This window comes from Tenebrio molitor, chromosome X (assembly GCF_963966145.1).
Source record: "Tenebrio molitor chromosome X, icTenMoli1.1, whole genome shotgun sequence".
NCBI lineage: Eukaryota > Metazoa > Arthropoda > Insecta > Coleoptera > Tenebrionidae > Tenebrio > Tenebrio molitor.
The window spans coordinates 6864312-6891679 of NC_091055.1; the positions used below are offsets into that span (position 1 = coordinate 6864312).

Consider the following 27368-nt stretch of genomic DNA (forward strand, 5'->3'; position numbering starts at 1 on the left):
ACTTGCACAACATTTAGAAATCGTTCCTGAAACTTGTGCCAGGGATATTAGAGATTTTTACAGCAGGTCTTCACAACGGCACCCATAAAAATTCCAAACACTCACAGCAATTAAGTAAATTTGAAATATCACCCTATCAGCTAATTTTCTACTTAATTAAACAAATTATTTTCAAATTTACTAACAAGAACATTCGGAACTTGTCCGCGAAGCGCGTACGATTAAAACATTTAAATCGCACAATAAATGTTCCTTGATTTAGGCTACACATTATACACATAAAATACTTTATTTCAACTCAACACTTGAATTTATCTCAAAAGTCTTTGCGGCCTTTGTGTTTGGAACATGAGAACGTGTCTGATCTGGGCTACTGTCATCATATTTTATTACATTTCCCAAAATGTTTTAGCAATTATAATAATTAGAAGCTGAATTTTTTATTCTGAAATTATATTTCAGATAATCCGTTCGTTGATATGATGGACGTGAATTGTTTTCAAGGAATTACGTGATCGTACACTCAAGAAAAAATAGATCTCCTTCTAGAGCAACTTATTTACTATCTTATGAGAAAATATTTTTTATTATGATAGCAGTCTCGAATAGCAGTTCTTAAATAGAGATGAGATGTACGTGTTTCATGCGATAAATGTGCACCTTTTAAAATTTCTTGGCTTATCAAGCTGTATGCCCTGTGGATGACAAATAACGTAAGAGAACTCATAAAGGAAAAAGCTAGCGTCTTTTACAATCCAAAACGTCTAGAAATTTACTCTATTGATCGTGTTAACGTGGTTGTGAAATTATTTTTGGTCTTTGGAAACTAACTGCACTTTTAGAAATCTCACACTCTGATGCAAATTGATGAACAAATTGTTCTCAAGATTTATTTTATTTTTTTGTCTTGATAAATTGTCTAATAAAGTTCTATTTTTATTTTATAATAAAACTTCCTTAGAACGAAAGTTTTGTATAAATATGTAGAAGGTTATTTTTATAAGGTACTCTCCCTTTTTTATGTTGAAGACTTTGAATCAGCAACTTCACAAATTTTTGATTTTGCTTTGTTTTTAAATATAAAATACAGTTAAAGTAACAGCAGTAACTGGATATGGAATCACACATCTTTTCACGTGTTTTCTGTGATGTTAGGAAGGGATTGTCACCACAATGATATGGAAATTAGGTTTAGTTATTATAAAGTTTAGAATTGTAGAATATTAGGGATCATCGTTTATGCAAAAATTAAATATGTGTTCCTATATTTGAATGGCCAGTGTATGTAAATTATTTAAAATGAGACGAAAACGTCACTTTATATTAATTAATTCTGTCAAATAATAATAAAGATAAATCGCAGCTGAATTTTAATCGAAACTGGCAAAAATGACGAATACACATTGCGAGGAAGCTGAAAGAATTAATTTAGATGCATTGGTTTTAATATAAAAACGAAAATTTTTGAGTAAATATTAATGAGCGGAAGATAATTAAATGGAGGATAAAAAATGAGTGTTTGAAATAGTTGCAAAAAAATATAAAAAAGCAAACAGTTGTTTGAAAAATATGTTCTCTAGGTGTAATAACATCAGTACATGTGAAGAAGTATTCTCGACTCACTTTTAAAATTGTGTAAGTTCAATATTTATAAAGAGACTTAAAATTGTAGTGCAGTTCTTCGTGAACCGTGTAAGAAATTCTTCACGTGAATTTTAAAAAGTCAGTTAGTGTTTGGGTGAATTTGAATAATTTAATTTTCGTCTAAAAATACCGCCAAATCGTGTATCATGAATGGTAAATTTTTTAATCGTTGGAGGGGCCATGGCACTCCGGATGGGGGGAGGAAACGAATGCGGGTAAACAGCAAACAAGTTAATTATTAACATTTAATAAGGCGATTAACCGAGGGTTGGAGAGGGCGAGAGTTTGTTTATCGGGGTGCGAATGTATGATAGATGCGTAAATAAGAGTGGCAAGCTGACGAAACCGCTGATTTAGATTTGATCAAGTTTTTGTATAGTCGGTTCGGATTTCGGGGGTGTCGCGGAGTTAGCGATAATTATCAATTAGGGGCTGTCGGAAGCATTCACTAGTCGACTGGTGTACATTAAAGTATCTATTTAGAACGGAATGAGTATATAAGTCGAATCAATTTGCAGGAAGCAAGTAAAATTATGCCTGAGTTGAGTAAAAAATCAGATGCTTCCCTTTTCCGATGGGTTTACTTAACGGTCGCTACTGGAAACTTAATAGAACAGGACGCTGCTCCCCAACACTCGATCCGTATACGGAAATCGTAGAAAGTCGATTAAATGTTAAAGGTGAGCGACTTATCCGAAACTCAGAAGGCTCTTCACCGACACCATTTGGTTTAAATCGTTGTGTTTTTGTAGGGGTTGGTAGTTTCCCCGAAAGAGCGACACTAGTCTTTTTCGGTGATTTACATTCAACGACGAGACCGCAAAACACTACTCACTGCAAATAACAAACGTCTTCACTGTGCTAATTTTATATAAACAAATTATTCTACAAACTTCGACTCGCACGAAGCACCATCTATCAAACCAAAATCTATTCAGCAAATATCCACCGTCTGACGGCTCTGGAAATTGCATGATATATGGATTAGTTTTTCTCCAAGCAAATTCTGATAAACTCTAATAGGGTCAAACAAAGACCGACTTAATCTCCGAGTTTTATTTTTTCAACAAAGAGCTTTGATATCCGCCGGTATAAAAGAACTAAGGCAGTTTTAAAATATAAAGGACTATACGAGGTGGCTCAACGACGTCTCATTCTATCAGATAATAATTAAACGACAGTCTGTTCAACTTCGAATTTGGAAACAATTTCGTAAATATTGTTTTGTTATAAACACCAATTAAAGTTTTTTAAAACTTGTTAAAATCTAGTGAAGTTTTATAATCATCCCAATTTTGACACTGTTTTACAACCAATTATTTTTGTATCGCTTACACTAAGAGCAAATTTTAATTACGCTAAAACCGCGTTCAAAATAAAAAATGCATTCAGTAACTACCGGTGTTGCGGGTTTGGTCTGGTTTACAATTCTGTTGTAGGAGTTTTTGATTAAAATGCTTCGCAAATAGACTAAATTTGTGCGTATCAGTAAGCACATTAGTAAATTTGAAAATGTATTACAGTGAAACGGACACCCACGGGGAATGAAATATTGTCCGCTATAGAGAAGTGTCCGCTTTTGGAAGAAAAAAAACTACCAAAAATGTGTATGTAGTACATAGTATACATACATAAATTATACATATACAGTAAAAGCTCCCTTAACGGACAGCTCTATCGAACGGACAGTTCTTTGGGCACGGTTTTAATTCTTATAGGTTTGTTAAGGAAGTCATCTCTATTGAACGGGCACTCTGTTGAACGGACACGGACAGCAGTTTTTCCTCCCTCTTTGAAAATAAAGCTCTCTTAGGCGGACGCGGTTCTAGTCAGTCGTTACAAGCCAGAGCCAGTCGCCAGGTGATTCCCCGTTTTACATGCATCAGCATTTTTTGACTTACTCTTATTAGTGTATGAGTTGCTCTCGTGATAAATTGCGCAATAGATACATTATGTGGTGGGTGAAGTTAATATAAATTCGAAAAACAGGCATATTTTAATCTTAAACGAAAAAATGTCAATAGTGGACGTTTATAATGCAGAGAGATTTTCTGTGCATGAACTAGCTGAACGTTTCAAGATTGGAAAAACTCAAGCGTCTGTCAAAATATTTTAAATTTGAGCATAGACGATTGTAGTGTTTTTTTACTCTTTTTTGTATTTTTAGAATTCAAATGTATACTTGTCATACATTGCTGTTTTCAGAATTACTAAAAAAGTATGTGTTCGAATTTGAAAACAAATTATTTTGACAGTTCAGCCTTGAAGCCCTTGGGGCTAAATGTGATTTTATTAAGGCATTCTGTAGCCTATTCACAGCCATTTAATTTGGTATATAGATAATAATTAAAATCCTCCGATAAATAAGGGAGTTATGGCCTCGTCTTTTTTTTTGGGACACCTGTATAATTTACATAAAGATTGCTTATAATTTTATATCTACATCTACATTAAAAGACATGACATTTTTAATTTACAATGCAAAAATTTCCGATAAAAGTATTTACTTCATATTATGGCCTACATATACTTGTTCCTTTGAGCTTTCTTTTGAACAGACAAAAAATTGGAAACCGACGGTGTCCACTCAAGGGAGCTTTTACTGTATATTAAAAAAGTGATACATATGTATTTACATACTGTGCGTATCTCATAGCGGAAACGGTTTTTCTCAGAAAACATTAGTTTTCGCGGTGCTGCTGTCCGCTTTAGAGAGAATCTTGTGATCAGAAATTGAATGCCGGCTTCCGTTATTGGGAGTGCCCGTTTTGTAGAAGAATTTAATGTGATGAAACTAATGGGACGACACCGGGGAATTAGAATTTGTCCCCTCAAGGGAATTGCTAGATATCATCAATCAATTCAGATTTTTTTTATTTATGAATTTCATGCATCTGGTGTGCGACGGGCCCTCAATAATTTTTTACACGTTCATGACATTTTTGCACGAATAGTTCGGTTCAAATGTTCAACTTTGCGAATGGCTAAAATCCAAAAATGCGAGTAATTCGGTTCATTTTAACACCCCGTCTGGTCAGTTTCCTGTTGTCCTTCCGCTCCTATCGTAAAATCCAGGAAAGCTTTAATATATATAAAACTTATAATGGAACGTACCCAACAAAAGTATTCGGCGATAAAATCCCCATCAAAAAATCATTCCAAATTAGAATGTTTTATTTACATTTAAATTAAGAAAATTCCTATGCAAATTAGAAATAAAGTTTGATTGATTATTATTTGTCTGATTTAATTCGATAATAATGCAAAATAAATTTGTAGAGGCTAACAACTTTGTCCTCCGGTTTATACGTGATTGTTAAATGATTAGGACATTTACTACTCGAGCAAAATTTGTCACACTAAATATCCGTGTAAGGATAAAAAAATTGCCGCATCTAAATTTATAATTAGCTGTCTCTTCAGTAATTTGTTAGCACCGATATAATCGAAATGTTGTTTTAAATTAACTTCGTCAACTTTCCCAAGAGCGCCTCTATATTTATTAAACGAGATTCGTGTTGAGTGTTTCGCAGCAGGTGTCTGCCACAAACACTACCCTTAGTTTCCAATCGTTTCCAATAAAAAAAAAAAACACGGAACATAAACACACGCAACTGGTTGCATAAAATGGAACCCGTGTTTTATTGTATATTTTTCAAAATTCCTTTTTCTATAAAATGTGATCAATTTCTTTTTGTTCACTTTATGGACGCGATAAAATGCCAACATTATCACTCGCCCTTTCTGGTTCTAGACTCTATATTAAAAATATCTGTCTCTTATCACGGGCTCTTCGTTCCCCATAACCATAATATTTAACAGCACCATCTAAACGTGGAGATTATAATTAAATCGTTAATTAACTGCACTAACTTTGATCTATTAATTTTATTACTTTACACAGTGCTACGACCAAAATACTATACGATAAACGACAAAGACCCACAGAAAAAAATTACTGTTAGATTTTATGTGGCTTTTAGTATCTACGACTCAGAATCGGAATTCTCCTTGATAGATTTTTGTAAAACGTAACAAACTAAACATGCATCTCTGTTTCCCCGATTTGGTGTCAATAGAACGTGAGTAGCAAATGATATTTTCACTACTCTACTCATTCCACTGGACAACTGAAAGATTTTTCAAATTTGTAATCATAATTCAAAAAATATAAATGAATAATTTTAATTCAACATGAATTATTTTGCATGTTTTTGATGCAATCTTTTGTTACGGAACGTGACAAAAAGAAAGGCGAAATTAGTTGTTGGCAAAGTCTCAAGTTTATTTGTTGTTAAATATGTACAACAAAAAACGAATTAAAAAGTTATAATTGTCACTTGAATGATTCAATAATTTAGCGGAATTTATTCAGTTTAATATCATTTTTGTGAAATTGGTATTTGCGTCGTTGTAAATGTGTTTTATTGATGTTTTTGGTAACGCTCAGGTTTTGCATCTCTAAAATGAAATGTAAAAGGTGATTCGTGTTGAGATCCGTACTCGCTCTTACCTTTTTCGGCCACATTTTTAAGAAATAAGTCCCAGGACGTGCCAATAATAAACACTTTTAAAAGCTTCTGAAATGTCAACACGAACAAAAGCTTTGAGAAGCAAAGTTAGCTTTAAATTATTTTTAAATCAAACTTTCCTTTCTGTTAAAACCCGCAGTTAATCTGGTGGGATCATGTACCAACACATGCAACCTTTCATCGCCGCCTCCAGCAGATATCCCCGAATGAAACTTTGTACAGAATAGCAGACAAAAATAGATACAAATTAATTAATAAAAACTCCAAGCGCAATTTTTTTTTGTCTCCGGGCATAATTTTCCCTTGCTATTTTGGAGTATTTCTCGCAATGCCGATAACTCGATTTACGTTATGGATTATGGAAATGTGTTTTAACGCAATTAAGACAGATGGAAGCTTTTACATATATCCTGAAATCTTTTGCGAATGGCTGGAAGCTCTGAAATCTGAAAATTTCAAGAAAAATAGCTAACAGCTTTTCAATTCCGATGTAATGTAATTTTGCTATTCAGTCGAGGTGCAGGTCGAAATTTTCGCACAAATATTAAATCAGAAATAGTAAATAGCCGGAAAATTTTATTAGGAGCGGGTTAGAAAAGGTTTTTGTCGATTCTTGTCAGGGTGGACTGATTCGTTTCCGGCAACAAGAGTCTAATTTCGTGTTTAAATGCAAAATGCTGCAGCTCCACGAGTCTCCTAGGTGTATCGATTCAATTAGTTTTGATAAAATTACCTGCTTGGAGAAATGTAATACATAATTCATGTCTTGATACATTGTTGCCTCCAAAAATCAGACCGACTTGTATTGCATCGGAGACATTTTCTGTTCAAAGTTATTAAAAGGCCACCTGGAAATGCCAATAAACGTGAACGTGCTTGTTGTAAAATATTGTGCATTGCCATGCTGCATTCTGACATATATAATTCATGAAATTCCTAAGATCCCTATTATATAACATGCAATTTTCCAATTCTGTGAACGTTTCGAAAAGCATTGCTCGAAATTTAAGTGCTTGTTTGCTCAAACTTACAATGGTCAAAATTTCTTTTGCGTAAAGACGCAATGAGACATTCTCCAATTACTACTTTCACAATGCACTGATCTGTGTATTTCTTTGAATTTTCACATCGACTTGTCATTAGCCAACCAATTTGTCAATTTTTGGTATTAGTGGCTCCGGCTTCGAGTTACGAAAAACTCTTCTTTCAATTATCCCACATTCTATTTAAACTCACATATTATTTGAAAAAAATGAGTTTTCTTTCATTTATCGCAAGTATTTATTCAGGGAATTGCCTAAAAAGTGGCACACGTGTATCAATTTGTAGCAGAAAATTCAGGAAAAAAAAATATAATGCGAAATTTAATATCCTCTTAAAACAGCTTTAGTGTAAGAGAAGTGTAATATAATGAAAACGCGAAAAGCCCATATTTTACATCTGCTTAACGAGCTTGTTTATCAAATTTTGTTAATGTGTATTGGATCAGAATGAAACGTATACGTAGAGCTTTTACTTTGTAAAAAACTATATATATATACCTATATAGGGTATTTCACGAGCCCGGCGGAATTGAAAACGCAACCCACAATACATTTCCAAAGTTAACGTCGCTATTTTAAATATCGTATTGTTTTCAAATGAAATTATGAATCCATGATGGGTTTGCTTCCAATAATTTTATTTGTCACAACTGACATTTACGAAAAAGTTAAAATACGACGACTAAATATATATTCGAACAATAAGAAAATAGACAGGATCCCGATTATTCCCGATTATCCCAAAAACTCTTCGTTTTTTCACAATTTCATTTAAACAAATGAATGACGTTTATGTCAAAGTTTACGAAACTGCACAGCTAACTATGTTTTATGTTTTTTAAAACAAAAAACAAATATTCACGTTAACTTTGCAAATGTATTGTAGGTTGTATTTTCAATCAGGCTCATTATAATTCGTGAAATACCCGGTATGTATAATTTTTTTACTTGCATTTTAATACAATTTTCTGCTTCCGATAAGAATGTTAAGTTTTCTTTTTTAAAACCTTGTTGAAAACACTAACATTATTCATAACTGAACTTTTGAAGGTAGATAAACCACGGCAACCTAGTTTAACCTGACTTTATTATACAGGGTGTATTAAAAATGGCGCATAATATTTGTGTCATGCGAATACCCAACAAAAAATTATAATTTCAATTTGGTCTTGGACGAATATTGATACTATTTAAATGTATTTCTCCATTTCAATCGAAGCAAATTTCCACGTTTGGCTGTTAATAACACAATGAGCAGAGGGTTAATAGTAAATTGATACTAGAGTTTTTTCCTTGTATTTCAACATAGAATCATGTGATGTAAATTTTATGCGCCATTTTTAATACACCCTGTATTATTGTTTCAAGTGATGTTTGTATTAAGATATGGCCTGGAGTCATCTGCAGTACGAGTGATTGTGTTCAAGCAGCTGCCACAATCGATTTACCAATTGCATTATATTAGTTTGCATCAAATATCGGTATATTATAGATACAAGTCTTGTGAGAAGCTTAGCGGGTTGCAGTTAAACATTTGCATTTATTGTACAGTACAGTATTTAAAATGTCGCAAAAGTTTCGGTGGTGACGAGAGAATTAATTAAGAATGTTTTAATTTAAAAAAAAAATCGATGCGGGTAATTGGGGTGTTATTTAATTGTTTACCTAACAGCAAAATCAACGTTTTTGTTGGCATCTCAGTAAAAAACTAAATAACAAGGATCCGGCCTATTATCAAGTGAAAATGTGGACAAGGTTCAGATTTCGAACTATGTTTACATTCGTGTCGAATCCCTAGCGAGTCGTCTGTTTGTTCTTCTTTGAATCATCTACTGTTATGCCCCGGAACAATTTCAATAATTATCTTCATATGAAGTGCTTAAACACAAGAAAGAAGCAATTGTAGGTTAGAGGTCAAGATTTATTCGAATTTCGACATCCAAATGACGCACCTGCAAATTGATAAATTATACTTTATAATATTATGATCCGTCAAATATCAATAGAATCGGGTGTGATGTCGTTAAAATCTAATGTCAGTTCTGTCCCTTGTTAATCCCTTAATGAAATGACCAGAGAACCCTATTGTTGACATTTATCTGCGCCTAAGTATGATGGTAACGCAACCCACTTATGATACGAATAAATCACATCTCAGAATGTATTTAAGTTCAAATTAAAACACAACTTATTATTCTCAATAGAAGAATAGCAGAATAAGGCTACTGACGTGGCCAAATTATTTTACAATTTATTTTAAATAATATACTTGTAATTTACCATATAATTAGATTGATGATAAATATTAATGTTAATATGAACATTTGTCTACTTCAAGCATTTATTTGGAATTTTCTTCAGAGGTTAATTAAATATAACTGCTATATACAGGGTCATTATAAATTATTGTCCCATCGCAGTTGGCGTTGAAAACCCACACAAATTTTAGATGTGCCGCTAGCCTCGCAACGTTAGACAAACTAGTAGACAGATTTCCACTACCGTCAGTATCGCCACCTATCGGCGATACTAGTCTGACTCATGTCACAAGGCTTTAGACATATCCAACTACGCCACGAAGGCCAATATTTTAAAATATTTTAACTTCTATTTGACAGCACCAGATTTTTTCTTTGGGTTACCCGAAAGACTCCCGGACCACTCATCATCTTAAGAACAACTTACCGATAGAAATTCAAGTGTTGGAGTTGGACATGTTAGAAACTATTATGGAAAATGACATAGAAAAGGCTGCGCTTCCGAAGCGTAAAATGGGGATCATTATCTTCCAGAATTCAAGAATTTTCATTTTTTATACTTTAAAATTATACAAAAAAAACAATCGATTCGAGTAAGTGAAACGAAACCTGTGTTTACTTGTTGTGGTTTAAAATTTGGCAAAGTATCTACATAGTGAAAATATTTTATTGAATATATTCTACCAATTTAAAATTTTAATGTAATTAATGTTTAAAATAAAATGAAAACATATATTTGGAATTTCACTCACAGTTAAAAAAATTAAAAACCCCGTGTGGGTTAAAAAAATTAAAAACCTACACGTTCCTTATCAAGTATTTATGTTTTAACATTAACAATAACATCCATTCATTTGTCTTATATTAGTTTTCTCTGTTCACGTCTCGTGCACATTTAATTATTTTCAGTTTTATAATTTCCCAACAGTTTTCATTGAATTTTTTTATGCTCTAATTTGTTCCTTCTTTGTTTAATTTAGGTGGTATTTTTTGCTTTTTTTAGGTTTGCTGCTTTTGTATTCAGTGGCAGCTAATTAAATATTAAATATAAATTAACGTATTAAAATGTTATGTTGGAAATTTAATTATTTGTAAAGTAAAAGTCAATGTTAATTTGTTGAAGCTCGGTGCGATGTATTTATTTATTTATTTTCAAATTTCAAACAAGGGATAAAACCAACAATAAAACATAATTTGTTTTACAAGTAGAGTTAATAAATAGTTTCAATTATGGTTTGAAACTTCGCCTAAAAAATAAACATAACAAACATAAAATAGGTGTTTGCACTTTTAATTAAAATCGTTTATGCCTTGCAGTGTTTACCATTAAAATGCAAAATAGCAAAGAATTTTTATTAGAGTAACTTTTGCACGGTTCGCGCGCAATTTTAATCGTAATTGCATCAGAACTCATTTTCAGTTGCTCTAAATTAATACGTTTACGGCGAAATCTTTCAATTTCCATAATTTGCTTGACAGTTTGGCTCACGGTTTTTACCGTCGACATTCTTTTTAAAATATGATGAGTGATGGGCGCATTTCCATCCTTGTTTCGTTTTCATTTTGGCTGAAATATTTGTAAGAGATTACGACTTCGGCAATTACTTTGTTTTATACCCGGTAAGGAGAATTTATCATTCATCCTTTATAAAGAGGAGAAACTCAAGAATAGTCAGAAGGCGCTCGTAACAGGAACGAATTATGGTGGATGCGCCGGGAGAACTTCCACTGCGTGTTAGAAATGTTTGGAAAAAGAGCCATAATTTACCAAAGCCACATAATCAGACAAATAGCAACATCTTCTTTAAACGTCTACACTTCCATTATAAAAAGCGGAGATGTTAAATTTTAATATAAAAAATGGCTGCAATAAAATAAACGTGCGAGGGGACCAGGGTTTATTTTAAATTTGGCAAAGATGAACCACCGACGGTGGCAAACGGCTTATTTGTAGAGTTGCTTCTAACACGTTCCAACGAATGGCATTTTAAAATGTGAAAATATATGAGGATTTGTTCGGATTTGCTTGACAAACTATTTTTTTTTTTAATCGGAGTTGTGGTTAATTTAATAAAAAAATTAATAATAAGTTATTTTCCATTAACCCGAAATAAAAATCAAATATGTACGTAATAACAAATGTAATGCCCTAATGTAGGAAAAAATAAAACAAAATAATTAACCAAAACAATTCCACATCTCAAACCCTACAGATTTTTAAATTCATTACCCACACATTTTAAAGCACCATATACAGGTTTTAGATAAGCAGAATTGGTGAATTTTTTACAATTACGAAATATAATATCTAAGTTTTTTAATACAGCCTCAAATGAAATACCTAACGTTAGTTAATGAATTTAAAAAGTCTTTAGAACACATTTATTGACGTTGAAGTTTCACCTATTTATGCTGCACACAACATTACTAAAAATGAGAAACAGTAGTGGCTTCAAATTAGAACCTTGAGGCACACCGGAAGTTGGAACTGCATTAATAGAATGAACATTCTGAAATGCAATAAACTGGACGCGATCAGGTAAATAAGACTTTAATAAAGTTAGAAATGAGTCGCTCAGTTAAATAGATTTCACCAGAATTAGGTAATCAATGGTATTGAACCCCTTGCGAAAATCAACGACCATTGGAATTTCAGCAACATACTGAGTAAGAACAGCAAGGATGATTGTAGTAAACCCCCAGCGCTTAGAACTTTATTGAAAAGTTGAGAGTTTATTTTTAACAAAATTATAAATATACCTTGTATAAAGTTATTTCAAAAACTTTTGATCTGTTGGAAATTATGAGAAATCGATCTGTAATTGTTGTAACAAATGTGAGCTTGTATCGGAGATTTTTGAACATTTGAGTGAAATGTTGAATAAAATTCAAAAAAGATTTTACAAGAACTGCTTTGGTACGTACCATTTAAAAAAACTAGGAAGAAATTAAACTGTTTTTTAATTATTTTATAACGGAAAATATCTATGTATATCATTGACAGAAATTGCTTTTACGTCCAGGTCATCAAAGTTATCGTCAATATGAAGTTCACATTGCAAAACCACAGCACTTTAGAATCGCAGTTGGCGTTGGTGACGTAGTTGAAGGTGCCGCAAGCTTCATAACATGAGTGAGACTAGTATCGCCGATAGGTGGCAATACTGGTGGAAATATGTCTACTGGTTTGTCTAACGTTGTGAGGCTGGCGGCAAATCCAAAATTTATGTGGTTTTCCACGCCAACTGAGATGAGACAATCATTTATAATAACCCTGTATTATAAATACATAAAGTAATGTCAACAAGAAATTCACGTATCAATTGAGAGACTCTTTGCGGAAGTCCAACTAAATATGCCGCCAGAAACCAAAACTAATTGTGAAACGAAAAAACATCTATCAGTTAGCGAGAAATTAGCCATTTGCAACTGTTACAAGAAATTCGCTGCCCTTACCTTTTTGACATGGTTACGATATCTTTTGTTTATTACCAGAAACCACATAGCCTAACCAGATCTAGTGCAAAACAGTAACGAATATTCTTAAATCCTAGGAGTCATTTCTTGTTGATAAATCTAAATATACTCGTACATTACTGAATAATTTGTAGGCTGATTAGTTAAGTATCTTTTATACTTTTTATGGATTCTGGCGTTTTTTCGAATAAATACCGAAATAATGGAGAAATAAAGACATTCTAAGCTGCATTAACGTTACAAAATAAGCCTAATTTATTTTTAAAAGAAGTTTATTGAGTACTGTGAAATTAGCTTTTTAAAAATTGTACTTTTTTATAAATTGTGTATATAGTGAAATTAGTAGGCTTATGAAAATCCCTAGAGAACCATCAATTAGTAGGAATGGATGGTAGAGATTTTCTTCGATGAGTGAACTAAAATCTCTTGAAATTCAAACTAAGTGGCTCTGAATATTTTTTAAGTAGCAAGGTGTATTTTTCGTTCGTTCGTATTATTTGAAAAATAATTCAGCGCAATAAGAACATTGCTGTAGTAAATAAGAGTATAATGCACAACAGTGCAGCAAAAAAAAATCGACAATCAACAGATATACTGGAAAGATTAAAAAATGAATATAACTACATATTACATGAAGTTCTGACATCAACTGTGTCATTTAAACAACTGAAATTCTTGCTAAGATTTCTTATAACCAACAGCACACCTCCGCCCCTGGAATCGTTATTGGGAAGAGGATTATGAAAAAGTTCGTCAGTATTAATGTTGTTTTGAAATCAAGTTTCAGTTTTAGTTCGAGGTTTAAATTCGTGGGGGCACAAATCAAATGGGAAACCTCTTAAAAAGTGCAGTTTTTAATTTATTTTTGAATAAAAATTTGAAATTCTGTATTCTGAAAACACTCGCTCCAGCTGACTAGGCTCGCTTTGAAACTTTGTTAAACGATCTCCTCTGTAGCAGTAATTAATATTAATTTAGTTAAGCTAGAACTGATCAAATTAATTAAATATGATTCGGATAAAAAGTTGAGTAAAGAGCCGACGTTGCCGAACAAATGCTTATATAATAAATAGTAGTCTGTAATTTAAACAACATTAGGGTGGTTCATTTATCACGTGGCCTGTTTATTTATTGGTGAGCTGAAGTAATGTAAGTGCAGAACAGTATTTAATAGGGTCTCTTCCTCCCTTGTTGCTGACAGTAGCAATGTTTATCGCATTCCACCAAGAAGCACTGTCTACATTTAAATACCTACAAGGCTTAACTACACATAAAGTTAGGTGATGAAACCTTTAACCACCGCGTGTGGTTTGAAAACTATTTAATAACAAAACCTTAATATAATAATAAGGTACACAGACAAAACTTTAAATAAAAAAGCACTTTTAAGAAAAAATCAATTACAGTCGACACTGCCAGCTCAGTAATAAATAAATGTATGCCAATTGAAATGATCGATTCGTTTCATTCGTTTCAGTGAACTCAAGAAAATTGTAAAATCATAAAATCAATATTTTACGTTTCATTTTCAAGGCCAATTAAAAATGGATAAGTAGACGCAAGTAATTAAACCAAGCAAAACTAATTTCAGAGTTTTCATAGTGTTTTATTGTTTGCTTTCGGAATTAAATGCAAGAAATATTTCTTTCAGTGTAATATAATTTACATTTTACGTCAAACATTATCTCGTTTTGGAAGTACTACATTACAAATTATCTTTTCCGATCGAATTCTTTAACTTCAACCAAAACCAATTTTGATCTTTGTTCGTGACGACTATCGTAATAAAAACATTTTACCGCTGCAATATTTAAATTACGCCACACGTTTTCAAATCTTTTGTATTTCACAACCGCTCGTGATTTTAAACATATCGTATTTTTTTTTATAAAAATTGCTAAATGTTATTTGAAGATCAATAATAATTTGTGAACAAGAACAAAAATATTTTAGCAATATCTTGTCATTATCTTATTTTTAACTTATGTAAGAGAATTGCCAAATAATTACAAAGTAGTGAAAGTGTTATTGGTACTTTTTCAAAAAAAAATTCACTCTGAAAAATTTTAAAATACGAAAGGAAATCGATTTTTTCAATTTCTTCACATTTGTGCATTACTCTTATTTTATTAAAGACATTAATGATAATGATAGATGTTTTGAAAATATGTAGTAAATATTAAAAGTAGAGTAATTTCTTAATGTTTAAAACCTGTCCAAAATGTGTTTTGGAATCATCTAAACAAGATTTAAACTTGATAGAAAATATCATTTTTACTTTTTTATAATTTAAAAGTTCGCAATTAGTTTTAATTAATTAATTAAGAGGTTCCACAGAGATCTCACTTGGGTATTTGGGAGTCATTTTTGAGTATTTCTTGTGCATTCAAGATTTTCTGGACAGCACAAGATTTCAAAATGAAATGTAAAATATTAAATCGTATAAATTAAATTAGTACATACTGTTATACATAATTTACAGTACCACGTAGAGGCGTGCACGGCTTGATGAAATAATTTAAACATAGCACATTAATTAATACATATAAAGAAGAATAAAAGATCTTTTATTATTATCGACAATATATATTTCGGTTAAATTAATATACGGATTTTTGAAATATTTCATTGTCTCGGGTTTGTTTTATTCTGTTTATTAAATCAAAGAAATGAGTGTCTTTATCAGTAAATTCACAGCTCTAGACCTTCACCCACCGGAAACGACTCTCTCCGGCGTCTTTTCTCTGCGTGTTTTAGCAAATATTTTTTCCTGTTGACTTTTTTGTGGCAGATTTAATTGCGTGTAGTTGAGATTTCTTCGTAAATTCTTGTCGAATATTTTACCGTCTCGAATAGACATATACCAGCATATTTTTCCCTTTTCGACGTGTGTTGTCGTTCATCTGGCAAAATTTCACCTACTTCCTGATAATCTGCTGAAAGTTGAGAGAAACGGACGTCACACTTTCCCCAGGTAATGACCATCGGCGCCGCTCTGTGCAATGGTAGCAATTTATTACAAGAGTTTAATTACCGGGAGCAGCTTTATGACAAGGGTAGAATGCGCAAATTCGATAGTCGAGTGTGGTGCAGGGCGGACCACCAGATTTTAGTATCGCCGATTTTATGAAAGTCTCTAAAAATATATCGCTTCATACATGCACTTCGATTGCTCCTGCAACCGCTTCTTCACGCTTTTCAACCCGTACTGACATCCTATCTCGTCCTATCTACTTTTATTGTTTCAATTTCGTTACACATTTTATTTAAGTCTGATACTGATAAATTCCGACTTTCTGCGGCAAATTCACGGAAACACGGAGCTTTCGGTGGCGCTTTAAAGCTCTCTGCTAAGACCCTAACTACCGATAAAACACCAACACATTATTGCTCCATAAACGCTTTTCTTAACATTTTGGCTAACTAAACTGCAATGGCCGACCGGGATAGACCGCCGAACTTCGCTTCCGGTCCAGTCTAAGCCAATTAATTAATCGCAACGAATCCTGTTAGTTAATAAACTGAGCTGTTATTATCTAACACAGGAAAGGACAGGAACCAAACTTGTTATTGCAATAATTCTACCCCCAAATATAGATTTACGTTTTCCTATTACCCTAAAATCGAGCCATATTTTCGCTATAAATAGGGCCAATCAATAGTGGTTACAGGAAATGCGATTGAGGACACATATGTTTATCATAATTTACGTAGGTAGCTCTGGTAACTGTGGCAACTTCTTGTTTCTTAACTAAAACCAAACTATCACATCACAGCAAGTTTGACACGAAACATTTTGAAAAGATCCATCATCAAATTACTTTTAAAATTAATTTGGCAGGAGTTGTGATTGTGACATTAATAAATAGAAAACATTTGTCATATATTTTTTCTGAAAGCTGTAACAGTTTTTATCTTTCCAGTTTCTCGTTTCAAGTCGATCCGCAAAAAATTAAAAACGTTCTCTACCTATTGCAAAATTAACAACATTTCTCCGTTGGCTTTGAAAGGTATTTAATTAAATTAATTGAAAGAGAAATCTAAAATTAGTCCAGAATGTGGTCCGCTTTGAGTACTTTAGTTGCTGTTAATATTGAAAAATAAATTCATGCAGATTTTTATTTGCTTCCCTTCTCACAACTACTCTTAGATTAAGCAAGAAAATCTGTTGCTCCATTGTCCGTATTATACAGTTATTATTTATAGTCTTCATTGTTCGTTTCAATGGAGCGACCTTTAGTTGCTCGGTTGCCTAACTAGCTAATAACCACTTTTAACTAAATAAATGGACCCTTGAAATTCTATAACTGATCAAGTGATCAATGTATCGAGTTCGGGCCGGCCAGTTCACATTTCGGACCAAACTCGCAGACAGTTTCATCTAAATTCTTTTAATTGATAACAAAACAAACACCCACGTAAATATTATTCAAGCGGAACGACATTTCGTTTGGTTGTTATTACCTCAATACCGGAAGTCTCGTATGAGGCAGAATTATTATTGTGGTTGGAAATGCTGAGAGTATTTCCTTTCAAAGTAGTTTTATAACGTTCAGGTTTGGGCATATTGAAGACTAAGCTGCACGAAACTTACATCTAGAGCAATTTGAATTTTCGATCGATAGTAATCAACACGGTCGCAATGCAATATTTTGTACGAAAATTTAAGCCAGAAAAATATGCCGTTTCGGAATAAAATTGTATTTCTTTAGTCACAACCGGTAGACTTAAAAATACAGCAGAAATCAATAGGGAATAATGGGCATGTAGAAATAATATTCACCTAAAGACCCAAAACAGAAAATGCGACTTTTTTATCTGATCCAACTATGTAGGTAGGATGTGCGTTGCAAAAACGCAAAGGTTTTCAAAATCAAAACTCTAAAAGAGATAATGGAACACATTTCATGATCGGACGGGGGACTAAACACTCATTAAATATGGATTAATGAATGGCGGCCATGATTCGTTTATTTATCTGACCATTTTATTACGCAAATTCAATACATTAAGTACTAATACGTCGTTTTGGTAACTGACAAATAGAAAAATAGAAAAAAACGAATGCAGGATGATAAAACTAAAAATAAAATTTTGTAATGCTTCGCCCGGGAAAACATATTTATTTGCATTCTGTTGGGTATTTCGAAACTGCAGTAAAAAGGAAAAAGTAGATTTGCAAAAGCAGCTCTTCTGGATAATAGGATTTCCTAAGGAATTATTTTGAGTAGCGTGATATACTGTTTTTCAAGTTTTAAAATAAATGTTATATAACTTGCCGACCCTAACGAAATTTAAATGCAGCCAGTAATACGTTATGCAGTTATAACTTGATACCTTTATTTCTGGCATTATTGACAATCACTTGACAATTCCTTCTTGTATAATTTGAAAATAATTTTTGTTAATTATTAAAATGTGTTCCAATGACGAAAGGGTCGATATGATATTGATATACAGTGCATTCGTAAAGTTCGGAATAAATTCGATAAAATTGTAAGTATTCATTTCTGAGAAAAATCCTCGGAGAGGTCAACTTTGTTTTTAAAAAGTGCATATTGTACAATACGTTATTTAAGTTGACAGCTTGTCATCTCCTAATAATGACGTCATCAATAATTTTTTTAAATGACAACCATCACTTTTTTCATCTTTTTCTGGTAGACCTTCTTAGTACTTAAATGACTAATGGAAAAAAATGATACCTTACATAACAATTTTTTTGAGAAAATGACAAATTTTACTTAAAAAATTTAATTTAATTTTTAATGTAAAAATTTTAATTAACCTCAAACAAAATCAAAAAAACATCTCAGGTTAACAATAAAATTTAACGCAAATGTTGAAATTGTCTCCCGCCAACTATTTGGCGCTCACCGACACTTTGTACACTGCGCTCAATAATGTCAGGGCTTATTTGTTCCGTTTCAGTGCGAATTCTCTACCGCAAATCGTTCTAAATTGTTTGGTCTGTAAAATAAACCTTCCATTGTAACTAAATCTATTGGAAAAAAAATTAAGTTAAAAATTAAATTACATTTTTTGAAATAAAATTTGTCCTTTTCTCAAAAAAAATTGCTATGTAAGGTGTTAATTTTTTTCATTGATCGTTTAGCTAGTACGAAGGCGTACCAGAAAAATAAGAAAAAAAGGGGGGTTATCATTTAAAAAAATATTGATGACGTCATTATTAGGAGATGACAATCTGTCAATATAAGCAAAGTACTGAACAATATGCACTTTTTAAAAACAAAGTTGACCTGTTCAAGGATTTTTCTCAGAAATTAATACTTACAGTTTTATTGAATTTATTCCGAACTTTACGAACGCACTGTATGATAAGTCAGTTTCTTAAAAAAAAAATGTTGTCGGTTACTGCCATTTTTATAATTGAAATTTTTGTGAGGGATGTCCAAACCATACAAAACTTTAAAATAATTCATGTTTTTGGATCAAGTTATAAATGATAAACGTATTGTTGGCTGCATTTAAATTTCGTCAGGGTCGGAAAGTTATGTGAATCAGTTTGTATAATTTTTTGGTAATTGATGATAATTGTATTTAGTGTGCAGCAGAAAAAGTGAATTAAGATTTTGATAAATAAATTGAAGAATTTTGGCTTCCGAATATGCTTTTCTGTCAATAATTAAGATACCTAAAACAGCAAGTGACAATAAGATTTATCACAACGTTTGTTTTAGTACTGTCCAAAATATAATTTTACGAACGTCACCGCAAATATAAAGATAAGGGTAGTTATTTTGGAAAAAGGTTTGTTAGATTAGATAACTGGGGTTGTGTTGTCACGTAACCCTCACTCATAATCCTAATGGGTCGGACATAATTTTTATAAAAATAAAATTGTGTCCGTTAGTTACTCCCAAACTATAGATTGATTTGCACAATTAAGTGAAAACGGCGTTAGTTGTTGTTTTATAGTTTTTGGAAGAAGTGACACGACAATACACTAAGATATGTCGACCATTCGATCTAATATTTTGTAAAAGTTTCTCAATTTAACCCACTCACCAACTTAGTCGATCAATTTGAAAGTGAGACTCTTCGATCCATTTACGGCCATGTAAACTGAAACAAACAACTAAAGTTAAAAATACAGTTGTAAGTGAAATTAAATACAATTTAATCATCCAGTTCCCATAGGTATTAAGTTCTATTCTACTTCCTTTTAACGGGATGTTTCAGTTGTGTTCAATTTGTGGTGAGAATTTGGTTGTAGTGTATGCAACTTGTTTTTATCGAACTGGAAGCTAAGTTATCGAACCGAACTTACACAAAACAAAACGTACTGAATAATCTGCCTAAGTATGTGACCCGATTCTCGACATCGAAACTGTCTGATTATTTCAACAGGAATACGTTTATCTCGCATGTTACAGAGTCGCTCATCTTCTCATCTCATCGTTCTCTAATGCGGACCATTATATAAACCAGTTCTTTGTCTGCAAATTTAGTACAGGAAGTATTTCTCTTCTCTCCGGTCCAATGCGTCGATTGTGCGCCAGCGAAGAAATGAGCGACGATCTAAAAATCCACACGCTTCAATTTCGCTGGCACAATCAGTGCCACCAATTATTGAGGCAACTTTATTGTTGTTTGGTTTGCAGTGAAGACCGCGACCGCCATTTTACCACGCACTTCAAAACCCAAACAAAAAGGTGCATCATAGCATCACCAGTGACAATTTCTACCAACTATTTTTCACGAACAAAGATATATCGTCGCTCCTACCACTCGAATATGGAGCAGACAATACATCTTTGTTTGTCACTTTAAAGGTTCAACAAGAAATATTTTGCATTTTCCTATTTATAATTCATATCTTTTCAAATTCCTCTACAAACCCAACTCTTTTCGACGTTTTCCCCAATAACTTCATACTTCAACGCTTGGAAATGACGCTTACACTATTTCACCTCAACACGTTTTTGTTTTACTGTACAAGAAGAATTTTATCAATCGCACTACTCGACAAGCTGCAAAATTTCACATCATCGAATCTCTATCCGGCTCGAAGGACCAAAACAATTTATTGGTCGACCTTTGAGAACTGTTTCAAACAAAACCGGCTTTCATTTTGTAAAATATTTTTCCTCCAAACCCAAAATCTAGTCGACAATTTTGTTCATTTTTTATTGTCTTTAATATTTTACTTTTCAAACATCTAAATTGGCTTAAACTTTGTATACATATTTCACTATCAAATTTTTTTACAACTCTCTCTGATCAACCCATCAAGACTCCTCTTAAGTGAATTGAATAAGTAGTCAAAGTAGCACTTTTGCATTTATCAAGATTTAGATAAATGCCGCTTTATTTTGGAATTATAAATACATATTGCAACAAGTAATGCGATGAGTTTTATTGTTGAAATTTGGTGAAAATAGTGGTCTTCGGAAAGAAGCGTTACGTAGAATAGATGGCGATAAAAGTGTTTTAAAGAAAATTGAAGGTATCGAATTTTTAGGTTATGCCCAAAACAAAGGACGAAGCTTGTCGGAGTGGTTCGGAAAGTTGATGAAATTATTCGAAAACACATTTAGAATTTATTGCGATAAGAAATGTGGACATATTATATGGATGATCGAAACCTGATAGAGACGCCAGGAAAAGATTGCATCTTCCAGACTTCACGGGTCGTGTTATTACGATGTCAATATAACATACAACCCTCACTATTCAAAAAATAACAACTTTATTTCAGCCCCGGCAACAACCCATATTAAAGTCAAGGCGAAAAAGTCAACATTAGGCTCACTATCTGGCATTACAGGCAAGGTGTTTCGTAAACAAACTGGAATAACTGACCGCCCTTTAAGGGCACGTTCGGATTTACTAGTCGATTATCGCCGAAATTAACCGATAATGTATGTGCAGCTATCAATTCAATTAAGCAATAATATTTACAAAGGTTCCATGTCCAGTATTCACTTAATTGATCGTCACAGAGGGTCCTCAGCTCCATATCGGTGCTACTTCCATTGTCCACGACAATTATTATTAACAACTCTAATACTCCACTCAAGTTCTCTCGTTAGTGCCTGACAGTCTTGGCAAAGAGTACAAATATTTGCTCGCGCAACTATTACAAGAAAAACTTGTTGGCCACCTGCCATAAGAGAAATGTGTTTGGTCCTCCGTCTTGATCGCCGTTGAGTTTACTAAAAATAAAATTTTTCGTTTTTCCACCAGCTTCCTGATTATCGTCAACGTGGGGTGAAAAACCTACCCTTTAAGAAAAAAATTAAAATTCGCTCGATCATTTACAACACTAGGTGTCATGTTTTTTTTCGAATTTCGGAATGATAGAGTTTAAAATAAGTTGTATAAAATTTCACTTTGTTTACAATTCAACATACTGACGTGAATCCTCCGAGGAAATTCTGTAAGGTATTTTTGCAATTTATGCTCTTTTTTTGCTTAAGCGCGGTATGTTTCAATTAACTTAATTCCACTTTCCTCACAGTTTTTTGTGACGCTCCTGTCAGGGGGCGTAATGAGAAAAAATGTAACTTCATTTAATTAATACATATTTTCGGTTGGGATTTATACCAAACAATTATAGTAAATAGCTTATTTTCGTGTTATTTTCTCCGAAGATAAAGATTTAACAAAACTCGACTTAATTAAATTTTGTTTTGGTTTAACGCGAAGTTAAATAGTTCTAAAAACACAGTAAAACATAACGAACGTTGTTTTTTTAAGGTCTGTACTCTCAAAAGTGTTAATTCGGAAATGAGAAATACATTTGTTTATCTTCAAGCGGTCGAAAATCGCTCCTTTGTGTATCTCCATAGAGACGGTTAAAGTGTCTTTTTTTCTGAGCGGAAAAGAAGTACTTCAAGTCCTAGAAGTAGTAGTGTCCCGTACGCGGCTCGACCGAGTCAAATGTAAGATCATTTGAAGTAATTGTTGTTCGTTAATGCTTAATAATAATAATAACTAAAGAACACACAACACATTTACGATGATAAAATGAACCTAAAACATCTAACTTGACAATTTATGTCATATACAGGGTGTTTCTGAAATAAGTGCGTTAATTTTAACTGGTAATAGAACTCATCAAAAGGAACAACTTTTCTCTCTGCCATTTTGGCGAAAAACGTTGCGTAATGGCTTAAAAAAACTAGGAAAGATTTTCCTAAAACCGTTCACATCTCCAAAACTAAGCTACCTAAAAACGTGAAACAACCAGATTCTTACGAAGTGAATTTTTTGCTATACGGGTAGATTTATTTGAATTTCGATTTCGGCGTTAAAACACGTTTTCTGGATGAAAATGGATGTTTTTTTCATATTAGCGCTGATCTCAATTAGCCATTGCAGTATTTAGTGGCGTAGAGCTATTTTAGTGAAAAATCTCTCCAATTTTTTTTGGAATTAAACATCGTTTTTCGGCAAAATGGTAGATAGAAAAGTTGTTCCTTTTGACGAGTTCTATTACCAGTTAAAATTAACAGACGTATTTCAGAAACACCCTGTATACCAATTTTCAACATCTTGCATATGATATAGCAATCAGATTATTTTTAATGATGTGTACAGAGATAACAATCCATTTCAAAACCACTTCGTTAAATCAAATTCTAAGCTCTATCTTCTTCCTCTATTTTCAACACAATATTTCAGTTCTGTTTCTCGTCATTGTAGGAAATGTGTCATTAGATATCTTGGACTTATTTTTTCTATTTTTCTTGGTTATATAAAAAAATGTAACTATCCTGTTTCACCAAATTAATTTATTCTAGGAGTTTTCTACCACGTTCAAAACCACCCTGCACTTACTGAGACATCCTCGGTAAACTCTTTATTCTAGTTTTACAAGATAATAATTTACCACATATTTAATGCATAACACACGGTAACATTTTGGACTTCGTGAGGTTAGCAGAAAGTTGTCGTCTACTCCTACGCCTGAACCTTTCGACTTGATCGAAAATATTGTAAACAACGTTCAGATCAATTACACGACCATTTGATTCTGGAAAGGTGTAGGAGGAACAGGACACTTCAAAACGTGTCTTGGGAAATTAAAGACAGTTGCCAAAGTTGAAATTAATTTATGTTACAATATCGCCTGAATTTATTTAACAAACGTTTCCTCCGTGAATTTTTTAGTTGAAAACTCTTCAGATGCTCAAACCTACAACTTTTCTTTATTTATAGTCACTCTTACTTCGTGTAACAAATTTAAATTGAAAACTTTGGATTTCGATTTAATTACATATACAAATTTTACACACTTTCGTTTTACTTTTAATCTAGATTGAAATTTCAGAGATTTTCTGCACTTACTTTAACATATCAAAAGCGACTTTACATAATTCAAGTGTAGCAGAGAAGTTCAGTAATTGCGGATTTTTGTGGTGTTAATTAGGCTTACCCTAAGATTAGTTTCTTTTATTTCTAAAGTTTACGCCGCTAATGATCACGCTGCAGCTTAACATGACACACGAAACCAACAATCTCTTCAATCAACTTAATCAACATTGTGAACCAATTACGAGATCTAGAACTGGAAGAAGATTCATCCTGTATTACTTTTTTAATAAAACGTTGTTATTTTAAAGCAACAATTCTTAATTAAAATTAGAGGTTTAATTATTATTATCTTACTTGCAAATAATTTATCGTCTCCTTCTTATACCTACCGTTTTATTTTGTTTTATATTATTCAAGATGCTTTCAAGACGATTTGACGAAACTATTACAAATTTTCTTGATCCGCTTTTCAATTTCGATTCGTGGTAGAAACAATTTCATACCCGAACAGAACAACGTGAAACAAGATATTCAACGTAACAAGCCGCAATTATCAATTAGTTAGACCACAAATATCAACGTGTCAAGTCACAATTATCAGTTATCTAAGTAGTAAATTGAGTGATGGCTTATAAGCAGGAACGGATAGCCTGTTACGAAGACACGAATTGTGTGACACGTATCGCAACTTTTGCGAAAATGTTTTACGTCTTTGCTGGAATAAAGGTAAAGGCTTCGATTGACCCTTGCTTACCCACCAGCTTCAATAAACCGACCACACCAATTATCACAAAGTCGAAATGAACTTTAGTTGGAAGCAGCTAATCAAGAGTATTACAAATTCTCTTTTCTCCATTTCTCTTTTACTTGTTGTGGCTCTGGTCACTTCGTTTATTCTCGCGTTTTTAACTACTTTGCACTTGTGTTGCACATTAATTCACGCTCTTGTTCACGTTCTTTTTTATCTGCAATTACTCTACGGAAGTGTCTTGTGTCGGGTTAATTTTAATACTAAAGATTTTTGGCAGCAGCATACAAAAGTTCTCAGATCAACTACTGAAAGAGACGGTGACTGAATATTTTATTTGTTTTGTGCAAATATGGACGGCGTAAGTTGACCATTAAAATGCTCTTTGGCACACACGTCATAAAAGAATCGTGAGATCCTAGGCATCCTAGAAGAGACGATTTACATATTACAATAATAAATAATTGAAATCTCTCTTGCTTCCGAGTAATGCAAAACCTAGTGCTCAATACATATTAGGGTGTTATCACTTCGTTTCACATTTTATGCATCAATCGAGTCTATCACTAGAGAACTAGAGAAATGATTGTTCTGACATAAAAGTATTTAATATTCAATAGAAAAAAGTTGTTCATAATATATAAAATGTAATACCAAATTTTTCCAAAGCGTTTCATTGACGTAAAATGTCGAATCTGGACCTAAAAGAATTATATTTTATAAAATGCGAACCACTTTTGTTAAAGTTTAGAATAAAATATTAAATGCTACAACAAATTCCAGTTTAACTGTTTTCTGAAAGTTATTGAGGAAAACTATCACACTTTTTCGTGTGTTTTTTCAGAATGTTGTGCTCAATTTCACTCCTTTTAATAATAGTAGATTATATAATTAAGAGTAGAAGTGAGTCTTTTTGTGCTAAGCTCCGAGATTGAAGACCGAGACGAAAGCGAGTCGAGTCGGCAACTGGGCGAATTACAAAAAGTCAAAAAGACCTACTCTGAATAATATACAGTGTGGAAACTACTTTAGAATAAATTTATTAATTTTAAAAGTAATGGCATTTGTCGAAAACGCTGAACCAGATCAATTTTTATTTCTCATAATGCAATTTATTTTAATTTTTAAGTTGCTTCAATTGTTCATGACGTCATCCATTTTTGAGCTTTGATGTCACACTATTTTTTTTTAAATGACCACCCTCAGTTTTTTCTTCTCTTTCTGATAGACCTTCCTACTACCTAAAAGATGAATTAAAAGATTTGGTACCTTACTTAACAATTTTTTTGAGAAAATGACAAATTCTATTTAAAAAATTTATTTAAAAAAATAATGTATTAAAATGAATATAAACATAATTACATAACATTTATAATTTCCGATAATAATGCGGAATCTGGAAAAGTGCCCCGAATGCTTGCAGCGTTTCCACGTTGAATGGCCAGGGAAATCCTCTCAAAAAGGAATTTCTTAGATTTTGAATACCCTGGTTCCGCGATAAGTCGGTCTCCGATGATATTAATGAAATCGATTGTTTCTTTGCACCAAGGGCCTAAGGTTTCAAAGGCTAAAACTTTAAATATGTAGTTTGACGTAAAATTTTATTCGACCTCAAACAAAAATAAACAAACATGTAAGGTTAACAATAAAATTTAATGCAAATGTTGAAATTGCCCCCTGACAAATATTTGGCACTCGCCGATACCTTTGTACACTGGACTCAATAATGTCAGGGCTGATTTGTTCCATTTCAGCGCTGATTCTCTGCCGTAAATCTTTTAAATTGTTTTGTCTATTAAAATAAATCTTCTATTTTAAATAAACCCATACAAAAAAAAATTACATCAAAAATTAAATTTTTGAAGTAAAATTTGTCATTTTCTCAAAAAAAATACGTACATATTGTGTAAGGTACCAATTTTGTTCATTCATCGTTTAGGTACATAGTAAGAAGATCTATCAGAAAGAGAAGAAAAAAGTGGGGGTTCTCATTTAAAAAAATCGGTGATGACGTCATAGATCAAAAGGATGACGTCATGAACAAGTGAAGCAAACTGAAAGAAACATTATGAGAAATAAAAATTGACCTGTTTCGGCGTTTTCGACAAATGTGATTCTCATTAGTTTTGAAATTACTGAATTTATTCCATAATTACATACATAGTTTTCACACTGTATAAAGCTGATTTGTTAATTGAATCACACGGCTTTAATTGTCAAATTAAAGCTGCGTCAAATCTGTCGATAACAATTATCCATTTTAGATAATTACAAGAATCTTCTACTAAATAAAACTAAAAGTTTAAAGCGTCATTGACAGATGCGACTCACTTTTATTTTTATTTTTTATTTTTTATTTGTACCACTCAATCTACGAAACGGC

At 32.6% G+C, this 27368-nt stretch overlaps 1 protein-coding gene across 7 annotated transcripts in view; it reads right to left on the reverse strand.

The window, feature by feature from the left end:
• mGluR (metabotropic Glutamate Receptor) overlaps nucleotides 1-27368 on the reverse strand; it is a 99235-nt gene that overhangs the window by 32258 nt on the left and 39609 nt on the right. For 5 of the 7 annotated variants that reach the window (XM_069060179.1, XM_069060184.1, XM_069060183.1 and 2 more), the window contains exon 2: nucleotides 19984-20040. The gene's annotated coding sequence lies outside the window, so the exon portion shown is untranslated. Of the gene's footprint in view, nucleotides 1-19983; nucleotides 20041-20245; nucleotides 20347-21879; nucleotides 22039-27368 lie in introns of those variants that run through there. The other 2 variants (XM_069060181.1, XM_069060180.1) reach the window with 2 other exon arrangements.